General features: G+C 37.2%; 1 pseudogene across 1 annotated transcript; it reads left to right on the plus strand.

The window, feature by feature from the left end:
• The first annotated feature begins 276 nt into the window (after window positions 1–276).
• Window positions 277–5283, plus strand: LOC110755074 (uncharacterized; annotated as a pseudogene). Its single transcript, XR_015833705.1, has 7 exons — window positions 277–815; window positions 893–1084; window positions 1257–2661; window positions 2734–3019; window positions 3874–3940; window positions 4051–4101; window positions 4189–5283. The product of XR_015833705.1 is annotated as an uncharacterized LOC110755074 (transcript).
• The last annotated feature ends 7120 nt before the right edge of the window (window positions 5284–12403 follow it).

Consider the following 12403-nt stretch of genomic DNA (forward strand, 5'->3'; position numbering starts at 1 on the left):
ACAATTAATTTGGACAATATTTTTTAAAAAGATTTTTGGCGTGGGAAGTGAAAAATATGACTAAGTATTTATTTTTTAAAAAAATTTGATTTTTTTTTTTTTTCGATTATTTTCATTTTTTTGTTGTTGCTGACGTCAGCCCCTCGTTTTGGATCTCAGGCTGAACCTGCCCTCGGGCCAGGCCTTCATCGTGGCTCCCAACTCGCCCTCGGGCCAACCTTTGCTGCTGGAGCCCGTTTTTCTCCCAAAACCCCCGCAGCCCGAGTCCAAAACTAGCTGCTTGACAAGCTCTAAACATACCTTTTTATTCATCTCTCTCTCTCTCTCTCTGTGTATATCAGTTTACCTATCTGGGTAATTTTTTTAATCTGCAAAAAGAACTCTCCATCTTCTTGTTCTTCTCCTTTAGCATTTTCCCATTTCCCCAAAGCAACCAGAGGTTAAACAGAGAGTCTGAAAAATTAAGAGGTGCTCTGAGTCTGTTGAAAATTAAATACCCAGAAAACAGAGAGAGGTAAAAACCACTACTTTGTAAAAGCTTTCTTCTTCATCTAGCTTATTTTTTCTTCTAGGTACTTGTGGAAAAATGAAAGGAAGAGACAAAGGGTGTGAACAGTTTAGTGATGCCGCCAAAAAATTCTCGAATGGCTGATGCCTGTAGGGCAATGAAGCCTTTTGGCATTTCCGAAGGTCAGACAAAGGCAGCGGTCAAAGAGCCTCTGAAAGTCTATGCAAACAGCTGGGAGTTTATTATTGATGAAAATTACAGACTTTTGCTGGACTTTGTTCTGGACCACAAGCCAGAGGAGGAAAAGGTTTGTTTTTACCTTCTTTTTTTCTTCTTCATATTTTAATAAGATTTTGCTTTTAAATTTTTTATTAATTATTTTAGTGTTTTGTTTATTCAATGCTTTTCAAGATTTTGTTTTTATTTATTTTTCATCTATTATATATGTCATATATAATAGAAGATAAATATTGGAATATCTATTTAAATAGTTTTTTATTTATTTTGTTATACTTAATGGGCATCCTTATTTTCCCTTTAAAATGGAAAAGGATAGCTTTGATCCATGAATCAAAGGTGAGCATTTCTTGCTGTATTATGTATGATAATATTCTCTATGCCATATATTTCTGTTTATAATTGTTACAAATTATGGAGCTCTCATCAACCATGCGGAGGGCATAATGGTTTTCTTATATGATAAAACTGAAGTTTAAGTGTTTTAGCATTTCATATATTTTCGGGCCAGGTAGTGAGATCGAAGAAAAAAGAAGCTCCACCTTATGATAAAACTGAAGTTGTTGAACTTCCAACCAAGAGATATTGCACAAGGCAACAGAAAAAACAGGGATTGTCTCCTTTGGAACACTCCACATCTTGCCTTGAAAAGTTTCCATTAAAAAGGGCACGTCAGAGTAATGAGGATAATCTGTTTTCTGATTCGGAAGAATCTGAAGACTCTCAACCACTAGTAAGAAGAAGATGACGAAGACACCAGGAAAGAGAGGTTTTGGACTCTGGGAATAACTTCGATCCTCTGCGTAATCGCAACACGCAACTGGAAGAAAGTCTCAATCTTATAGGTGAAGATAGTTCTTCAGATTTTGATGAAGACGGCTTGAAGTTGTTGGAAGTGGAATCGTTGAATACGGACAACAAAGATAATGTTTTTGATTTGCCAGAGTTTGTAGCTGCATCATCTACTCCGAAGGGTGACCTGGAAATGTCTATGATTTGCCACTCTTCTCCACAGTCTGATTTCTGTCCTCCACATTTTGATGAAGCTCTAGAAATGGTGGAAGAGACACACATAAAATCATGTAGGGTTGAAGAATGGTTTGTGGAAACAGGAACTGATTCCACCTTTTATGCTGCACAAGATGTTCTTGCCAGTAAATATGATCATCTAAGTTTTCAAAGTGAATTAATTTTATGTAAAAATCTTATCAAGGTTATACCCCATATACCCAAACATATAGCTTTTGGTTGTGATGATGGTCTTCAATGCTTAATTGGTTTTGCAAGAACGGATATTGAGAACATCGTTGGTGAAACCGCAAAGAGATTAAAGGTGATCTAAGGCTGTAGATCTTCAAAATTATGCAAGGTGGAGGCTGCTCATAACTACCATTCTTCACATGGAGTCATTAAATCCTTTGTTTATATTGATGACATAAGTAGAGGTGAAGAAAGAGTGAAAGTTTCCTTGGAGAATGGAAGAAATGCTGGAGATCTGCCAATCTTTTTTCACATCCCCAATAATTTAGTTTATAAGAACGCCTATGTGAAATTTTCACTTGCTCGTATATCTCATGAGGATTGCTGTTCACATTGTTTTGGGGATTGTTTGACATCACCAGTACCTTGCGTCTGTGCGGCTGAAACTGGGAGTCAGTTTGCATACACTCCAGGAGGATTCGTCAAGGAGAAGTTTCTGGAAGAATGTATATCCTTGAAGCGGGAACTTAAACAAGACCACTACTTGTATTGTAGAAACTGCCCACTTCAAAGGTCTAAGGATGAGAAGAGTTCCGTGCCATGCAAAGGCCATTTGTTACTGAAATTTATAAAGGAATGCTGGTGTAAATGCTGGTGTAATAAGAAATGTGGAAACCGGATTGTTCAGCAAAGCATCACTGTGAAGTTGCAGGTTAGTTTGTCCTCTGTGAATTTCAAGGCCCTAGGTAATAATAACCAGATGGGTATAAATTCTAAAGGCGTGTAAGTGGTTTAATCTATGTTGCTGGTGTTTTTGACACCCGATGGGAAAGGGTGGAATCGTCGAACACTGGAGGACTTGCCACCAGGGGCTTTTGTTTGTGAGTATGTTGGAGAGATATTAACCAACACAGAACTACATGAGCAAAATGTGGGAAGTCCTGGTAACAAGAATACACGCTACCAAGTTCTACTAGATGCAGGCAGGGGTTCGAAGGGTGTCTTGAAAGATGAAGAGGTCCTTTGCTTGGACGCTACTGTTTACGGAAATGTTGCGAGGTTTATCAATCACAGGTGTAAAATCCATACTCTTATATACCCCAGCCACTTCCTCCAACTGAGTGCTTATAGTAATTATTAGATTTATATTTCTAGTCAAAGGTGATATTGCATAAGAATTATATTATTCTCTTCTATATAAATTTCAAGGTTATCTCTGACCAAAAGGAAGCTCAAGGTTATTAGGTTGTATCTTAACATCATAGGAAGGGAATGCGTTGCACTTCATTCCTCAGGTTTTTGGAACATTTTAGTTAAATAGGATGCTCTGTTGATAGGTTATACCATTTATCTACTCCTCAAACAAATAAATTTTCAGATTGCATCAATTCTAGGTTTAGCGGTTTAGCCTTCGTGTAGAAGTATTTTCTTGTCAATTGTCTAATTATTTGACTGTATTCCTTTACATGGTTTGCAGTTTCTTTTTACTCAAATTAATTCAGCTGACCTTGTCTGCCTAAAATAACTGATTTGGTTTCATGATGCCCCCTATTAACATCTTAGGGGTGAACATGAACTCATCTCTGCTACTCTGCCTATCAAAACTCCCTTATTTCTTTGTTCGTTATTTAAGGTTAATCTTAGATTGCATGCTTGCGTCAAAGTTAAGTTATTGCCACGTGCAATAAACTTAACGAACAGTTATTAGACGATCACTGACGAGCATCATTCCATTTTTGTATGTATTATAAATTCTATATTAAGAGCCATGTTTCTTATTGAAGCTGTCTCAATGTCATTCTGTGCCAGAATGGTTTGTATTCTTCGATATCTTGATTGATGAGAGCAGGCTAATTTGCTCCTCCCTTTGAATAATTTTTTTTTGTTGCTAAAATCTTCTACTGAAACGTTTTACATTTATTGGTCAGATGTTCTGATGCTACCTTGGTAGAGATCCCTGTGGAAGTGGAGACCCCAGATCATCACTACTATCATGTATGATTTTTCAGCATTCAATGATCTCATCCCTTCGATCTTCTTCGTACTACTACTCGAACCAATTCTTCATACAAGTAAATATGATTTCTTTTATTTATTTCATGCAGATTGCCCTTTTCACAACAAGGAAGGTTGATGCCATGGAGGAGCTGACCTGGGTAAGAGGGGGGTTCACCTGTCTATGATATGTTATTAATGTGTGTTTGGCATCATCATCCAACTTTCAAATGCCTATGCTGTTTCAGGACTATGGCATCGACTTTCATGACCGTGATCATGATAGTGGCCACCCCATGAAGCCCTTCCATTGTCTCTGTGGAAGCCCGTTCTGTCGCAATCATAGTGATATGAAGGGTGATGTGCGCCTACTCACTTACGTCCGACGGCGACGTAGGGTGTAGCTTCATTAAAAACAAGAGAAAAAGACATATTGTGATGGTTTGGTCCATTATTATGCAATTAGATCCATGAGGTTTGGACCTGATTCTATGAAAGTGCTTAGAGTTTTGACCTCATTCTATTTTAACACTTACCAGTTTGGAGTTGATTTAGTTTCAACATCCCCAAGAATATATGCAAGGCAAGGCTAGACACCTGGTACTATGAATTAGCGCATTATGAAATTGAAGCACCATTTGGATTTCAGATACAAAATATATATATATATATATTATATTTATTTAAATTTTAAATTTTTTTTATATCATAGACTTTTCTAGGATGTTGACTTTATGTGATGAACCCCATTTTCCCATTATCAACTATATCTTTATCTTTTACTTTCACCTAGCTATTTACCACTAGCTGTAACTCGTGTAACTCGTTATTTACTTTTATGTTGCTAAGAGACAACTTGGAAGCTGTATTTAAGCGTTTGTTGACCCTATTTTTGGATTATTATTGAATTGAGTTAATTTCTATTTTCCATTTTGCTCTCTTTTCCCTTTTGAGATAACGAACCCATCAACTGGTATCCAGAGCCAAGTTGCAAATGGAAAGCACAAACAAACTGCCGCCACGGCGGAGCTCACGACGGCAAAACTCGAACTCGAGTTTCAACGAGATCAAATGGTGAATCAAATTACGGAGGTGGTGGATTCGGTAATGTTGTTAACATTGTAGTGTATTTTTGTTATAAGCATAGCTTTATCTATAGGTTTGATGCCTATTATGGACAACCACTTCCCGATGTCTTTAAGGTATTTAGCATTGGTTATTTTCACACATTGTATCGCCTAACTGTTATGAGCATCGTTTTCTTCATATTTGCGATGCCTTTTAAGGAGAATTACTTCACCTCATATATTTATTGATGCCTTTAAGGTATTTAACGTCGGTTATTTTTCACTCTTTGTAGTGTTTGACTTTTATGAGGATCGATTTCTTTGCAGTGCCCTTGACAAGAACCAATAGGTTCAGCAGTAATACGAATGTCATATATTTAATAAATTGCTAAATGTTATAATAAATACGATCTAAGCATAAAACTAACTAAATGTAACTCAAATTTTATTCAATGACCTCAAATTTTATAACATTGGTCTCATATACGATAGTTTCTCGTCTACTCTCAGTATGTTGTTAACAGCCCCAGAAAACACCCCAAGCTTAGTATTTCCTTCCTCAATACCCTCTTGGTATAGCTTTTCACACTCTAAAGTCCACTTATTTCCCCAACATTTTCCCAACAGGAAATCCATATATCCTTACCTCCAGGCTTCAGCCCAGATAATTCCTGCAGCTTACTTTGTTGAACTTAACCCATAATCTCTTTTGAAAGATACTCAATAGTGGACTTTACCCCCACAACCTTTAAACAGGCCTATTAATCCAGAAATCTTCAGTTATAAACTCACTCAACCACCTATACTGACTATAGATAGCTCAATTCAAATTCCTGTCACAAGTCTAACTGTGATGCCAATCCAATTGCAAATTACGGTGAAACCCAAGAAATTTCATTGTAAATACCTTAACACAAGGGGAAAAACTGTGATACGAAAGAGGTTGAAACTTTGGGTTTGCATACCTTCAAATTGATGACAGCAACTCTGTTGGCTGGTGCAGAGAGCTGCTGACTGATATAGGCCATCGATCTTAACATAGGCTCGAGTGTAACTCTTGTTAGCCTAAATTGTACCTCTGTCTCGCCTGCAGGGTTCTTGCCATAATCTTCGAGCTACAATAGATGTAAAAGAATAGAGTTAATGACTGAAATGGTCCCCAATTATTGCTCTAGTATCATTTTGGTCCACCAACTAAAATTTTCATTTGAACCGTCCTTCAACTCCTATTTTTATATCAAGATGGTCCTACCGTTAAAATAGTAACATATAATTCAAAATGTCTTTATGAATTAAAATAGTAACATATAATTAAAAATTAAAGGAAATTATTATAAAACTTAGAAAATTTTAAAAAATTGAATCTCACCAGCCACATGGCCTTTTTTTTTTTTCGTGAGACTGACCAAACAATTAATAAAATAAAAAAATTCTCTATTGTTTAAATTAATTTAAAAATTAAAGGAAACTATTATAGGAACTTGTACCTAATTTTAAAATTGAAAAAATTGAATGTCACCACTAACATGGCTTTTTTTTGCTGACATGGACTTAAAAAGTAATAATTTTTTTCTCTATTGTTTAAATTAATTAAAAATTTTAAAATCAGATAAATACAAAAATAAATAACAATAAAATTGATAGACTTTGACGGTAAGACCATCTTGATACAAAAAAAATAGTTGAAGGACGGTTTAAATGAAAATTTTAATTGGTTGACCAAAATGATATTGGAGCAATAGTTGGGGGACCATTTCAGTCATCAACCCTTTTTTAAATAATATTTTACTTTTTTGCCCCTCAATTTAACGGAATATTCGACAGACTTTGACGGTAGGACCGTTTTGATACCAAATGAAGAGTTGAAGGACCAATGAAATGAAAATTTTAGTTGGTGGACCAAAATAATACTGGAGCAATAGTTGGGAGACCATTGGGATCAATAACCCAAAAGGATATTAGAACAGCATGACAACCATATCAACAGCAACCTAACCTTCTCCTTCTGAAAAAAAAAAAAATATTATATATTTATTTTAATTTTAAATTTTTTTTATATCAGACTTTTCTATGATGTTGGCTTTATGTGATGAACCCCATTTTCCCATTATCAACTATATCTTTATCTTTTACTTTCACCTAGCTATTTACCACTAGCTGTAACTCGTGTAACTCGTTATTTACTTTTATGTTGCTAAGAGACATCTTGAAAGCTGTATTTAAGTGTTGGTTGACCCTATTTTTGGATTATTATTGAATTGAGTTTATTTCTATTTCCCATTTTGCTCTCTTTTCCCTTTTGAGATAACGAACCCATCAACTGGTATCCAGAGCCAAGTTGCAAATGGGAAAACACAAACAAACTGCCGCCACGGCGGAGCTCACGACGGCAGGAATCGAACTCAAGTTTCAACGAGATCAAATGGTGAATCAAATTACGGAGGTGGTAGATTCGGTAACGTTGTTGGCATCTCGCCAAGTGGAACTTCAGAAAAACATGGGGGAAATATAGAAATTGTTGTCTGCCTTGACCACCCATCAAACCGAACAGGCGAATTTGCAGCACACCTTGATGGAGGAGATTCGCTCCTTAAAAACGAGTCTGTCAAGTTCGGTCAGATATGTGCCTACTATGGCTGACCCAACTAGATCTACACCGATTTCTTCTTCTGGAATCGTAACCGTACCCAATTTGGCGACCCAAACCACTACTGTTTGTGCAAAAATCCTCGTGGGAGAATATTCGCTTATAGATCCTTCACCCTTTGATCTTCTTTCTTTCTCTTCCTCGATTCTTGTAAAAAAGACCAGAGTAAATAGACCACACTCGGAGGGGTATTGGCCAAAGGCCCCCCAATCCCTAAGTTAGTTCGAGTGTTTATGGGAAAACAATAGCTAACAAAAGGGTACAGAGATGTATGTATGGTGTGAACCGGGTGGCCGGAGCCGTGTGGAGAAAATATGGAGAGTGGAGAGCGGAGAGCGGAGAGGGAGAAAGAGCTTCGGGTATTTTTCTCGGGTTTTAGGAGTAGGTTTAGATGTAGGTTTTTTTAAGTCCCTTGAATGACGAATGAAGTCATCTATTTATAGGAGCTTCGGGTTAGGGTTTCACCAAGAATAAACTCTTATTATGAGGAGTTTATTCTTTACCCAAAGTATAGAGATTGAGCCCATTAGGAATTTGATTGGGATCCAAATATCCTAATTTGATGATGACTTTATCCCCTTATTAGGATAATATCCAAATTAATGATATTATCTTATAATTAATATTAAACCTATTAATTAATTAACCAAATAAATTGGTTTAATTAATTAATTTAAGGGGTAATCTTCTTTTCCACGTAGCGTGCTGTGATTGGAGACGAAAATATTTGCTCCCACAACCACGATTCCTCCAAACATCCCTCAACACTCACCATCTTCATCCCAACATTTCCCTCCTCTATCTAGACCACCGGGTGCACCAATCATGACCACTTGATTACCCAATACAACCGTACCCACAACTTTTCAAATGCCCATGAGCAGCAACCCAAATGTACCCTTTACCACCACAACTCAAATGTTTACCACGAGATTGCAACTGTTTGGAATACCCACATATACAAATTCACCAACCACTACTCTAGTTTTTGGAACATTTGCTCATTCGATGGGAATGAAGTCAATGAAAATCGAATTACCCAGATTTTATGGTGAAGATCCTTATGGGTGGATAGCAATGGTTGTGGAGTTCATGGACTACTATGTGGTGGAGGCATATCGGCGGGTATTGGTTGTCGCCACACACCTGGGCGTCAAACAATTATCAACAATATCAACACAAGAAAGAGGCCTTTTGGGGAAAGGTGAAGTGCTTTATATGTGTGGGCACTTCTCTTCCTAGTAAGAGGCTTTTTGGGCAAGATAACATTAGCTTGAGCCCAAGAACAAAATCGTGAGGAGGGAGGCTCAAAGCGGACAATATCTTGCTAAGGGAGTCAGGTCGTGACAAAGGACTTGAAACAAGTAAGGACAACCTACATCAATAATAGAAACTGTTGGCACTAAAACTGAACAGATAGAGATGAGTGCAACTTACAAGTGATGTGGACGATCTAGAGATCGATTGAGTGTTAGACGCAGATTCTTCCTGTCCTTGGATGCTGATCCTGAATAGAAGGAAGCCGAGACTCATAAGGTCTATGGAACCGGTGTGGAACCAGCCTAAGACCCTCCGATGCCAAAGTAAGTTTGTTTCTAAGAGCTTTTGCTGCTGACAATATATTTAACATAAAAGTCAAGCTCAAAAGTCTTACCCTTGTATTGTAGTGAAGGGGCCTATTTATAGAGGGCATTTGGTATGCTCTTAGTACTTAATTTCGATGTGGGACTCGTGGGAGGGCCCTATGAGGTTGACACGAGTCTTTAGATAATTCGGGCGGGCCCTGTTAAGCTCATAATTTCATACATATACATGCCCTATTTACTTACTTCTTTTGCTTAGTTTCTTAGATTTCTAAGTTATTTGCCTCCCTTTGTGTGTTTTGTAGGCAAATAGAGCAAGAGAGCATAATTCATGCAATTCAAGCATGTTAAGGCCTAAATTGGATGAATGGATGAAGAGCTTAAAAGACAAACTCATTTTGGCTACAGCCCCCTGCCAGTCCAGTTCCGTAGGTCATATTGCAAGTTTTGTTTCAGCAACCTACACAGCTTGGATGAGGCAGCATTCTTCATGAAAGTTGTTCCAATGGGTGTGTACTATAACATATCCAAAATTCAACTCCATTGGATAAATATGGAGTCTGTTACCTAGCAAACACAGAGCCATGCTCAGGATGGATTTTATCAGCGCGCAAAATGAGTTAGCAATTTGTTTTGGCCTTAACTTCCTCCTCCGACCTTGGATTGGCCCAAATGATATATGGCTGGAAAGAAGACATTCTGAACTTCAAGTTTGAGTGCTTAAAGTCTTAATTTGCTTAAGGGAAGCCCAATTCGTAAGCCCTTGAAGTTGCTGGTCATGCTGACCTCAGGATGAGCTATTGTTTCTGGTTGGAAGCTTGGTCATGGTGAGCTAGGCATGAGCTATTGAGCTGGTTGGAAGCTTGATCATGGTGACATGAAGATGAGCTAGGGCTGCTGGTGGGATTTATTGGTGAAGTGCATCAACCAATTCAAATTTTCTAATACAAGTGCATCAACCATTTCAGATTTTATAAAACAAGTGTTGTATGCATTAGCCATATTGAATTCAGATTTTTCACTTCCTTAGGCCTATAAATAGGGAGGTTCTCTAAGCTTGTAAACACACCCCAAGGGGGGGAGCTCTCAAACACTTCTCTAGAGCTCCCTTCCCTTCTCTCCCTCAAATTCTCTTAGTTTCTCTTTCTAGTTTTCAATTGTTGTAATGAAATCTTTTGTGTTGAAATTTTCCTTAAGTTTTTCTTAGTTCTACTTTACTTTTCATTATGTAAATTCTTTTCTTTAGTCTCAAGTTTGATTAGTTTTCAAGTTTCAATTATGGTTCATGTTCTTATTCATTATGCTTATAAGTTAATATGCTAGTTTGAATGATTGATCACCATTAAGGCTTGCATGTTAGCTATCTTGGTTTGAATTAAGAGTATACACCATGCTTTAATTCGAATTGAACTATGAATAGGAAGAGTATGTATGGACATTCGACAACAGGGATTAGATACATGCTTGGTTGTTTAAATTGTTCTTCTATGCTTAATGGGTTCCTAATGCTTAATTTTAGGTTAGACAACAAATGATCAAATTAGGGAATTAGGAACACAAGGTTATGACCACACACCATGGCTTAATCATACATTAGCTAGAATCAATCCGTTAATCTAATTGAACTTGGGAACTTATCTACTTGAGTTAGTTATTTTCTTTCTTCCTTGTTTTATTTATTTCATTTCTTTTTCATTTCTGTTTTGTGTAGGGAAAATGAATTGAATCATTCAATCATCAATCCTCGTGGGATCGACCTCGCACTTACATACGCTATACTACCGAACGGCTCGTGCACTTGCGAGTATCATAAGTTGAGGATGCAGCTTAATCCATTTTGGTGCAGCTGAATCTACACAACAGGCCCTTCGAGATTGATTCTGCAGAATCGGTAGGTGGTACCGATTGTGGACTCTGCTTAGACGGCATCGACCGTTCGCTGCTTTGAAGCCATACCATCGGTAGCCGATACCGATCTTTAGGAGCCTTGGGCAGTTGGGGAGTTTCATTAATCCACGTGTCACTGAATGAGTGAAGGTTCAGATATGGTACAAACAGAAACTATAATAAGTCAACCATATATCTTTAGAGAAGGTATTCCAAAATAAAAATCTAAAGATCTCAGGTATAATGGAAATTTGGAAACACATAGCCATAAAAGAGGTATAAACAGAAACAAACGAAACAACTATAAAACGTCCCTTAGATTCATACCGTGTTATCAGGATGGGCACCATCAGGGTGAATAAAGACGAGGACCATGTTGGGCTGATTCAAATCAACAACAAGAACTCCTCCATCATTAATGGTGTGTTTACTAATCAAGAATTGGAATTCTCATCAATAATTGAATTCCACTTATGAATGATTCATGTGTTTACTTTACATCAAGGAATTGAAAAGTAAGTGGGGCTCACACAAAATTAGGAATTGAATTCTTGATTTTGGAGGAATTCAATTCTTGGGTGGGAGGTGGTATTCTAATTCCTAGAGAACTAACCCATTAGGAATTCATCTTTTTTACCCATCATATCCTCACACAATTTTCAAAATTCCAAATTTGCCATCTACTTTAACCCAACAACGAGGACATTTTAGTAATTAGTACCACTCCTATCCCAATTCCATATGATTTAGTAAACAACTTCAATAGGAATCCAGAATCTAACTTCCCTCAATCCATATGGTTTAGTAAACAACTTCAATAGGAATCCAAAATTTAATTCTCCTCAATCCAACTCCTCCTCAATTCAATTCATCCTCAATTCAATTCCTTCTAATCCAATTACGGATTAGTAAACATGCCATAAGATTAAAGCGATGTGGCAAAGCTTCTTGCTAAGGCCACAACGAGGGTGCCATTCGCCAAGAGGCAGTGGGGATTTCTTCATATTTCACCAAAAATGTATATTACCATTTTTTTAATCAAACCCTCAGAGCATCTCCAATAGTCTCTTCAACAATTTTGGAATTCTAAAATAAGTGAGCCACATTAGAAAAACTCTCTCCAAAAACCTCTTCAACCTCAGTCATCAAAGCTGCAACCTCTTTCTCTCTCTTCAAGACTAGTAAGTTGACTTTGGCTCTTCAAACATTTAATTTTACTTTGGAAAAACAAAACCTATCTTGAAAATGTTAAAAACATGCATTTTTTTAATTTTCATAT

Source organism: Prunus avium, chromosome 2, assembly GCF_965620075.1.
Source record: "Prunus avium chromosome 2, drPruAviu1.hap1.1, whole genome shotgun sequence".
NCBI lineage: Eukaryota > Viridiplantae > Streptophyta > Magnoliopsida > Rosales > Rosaceae > Prunus > Prunus avium.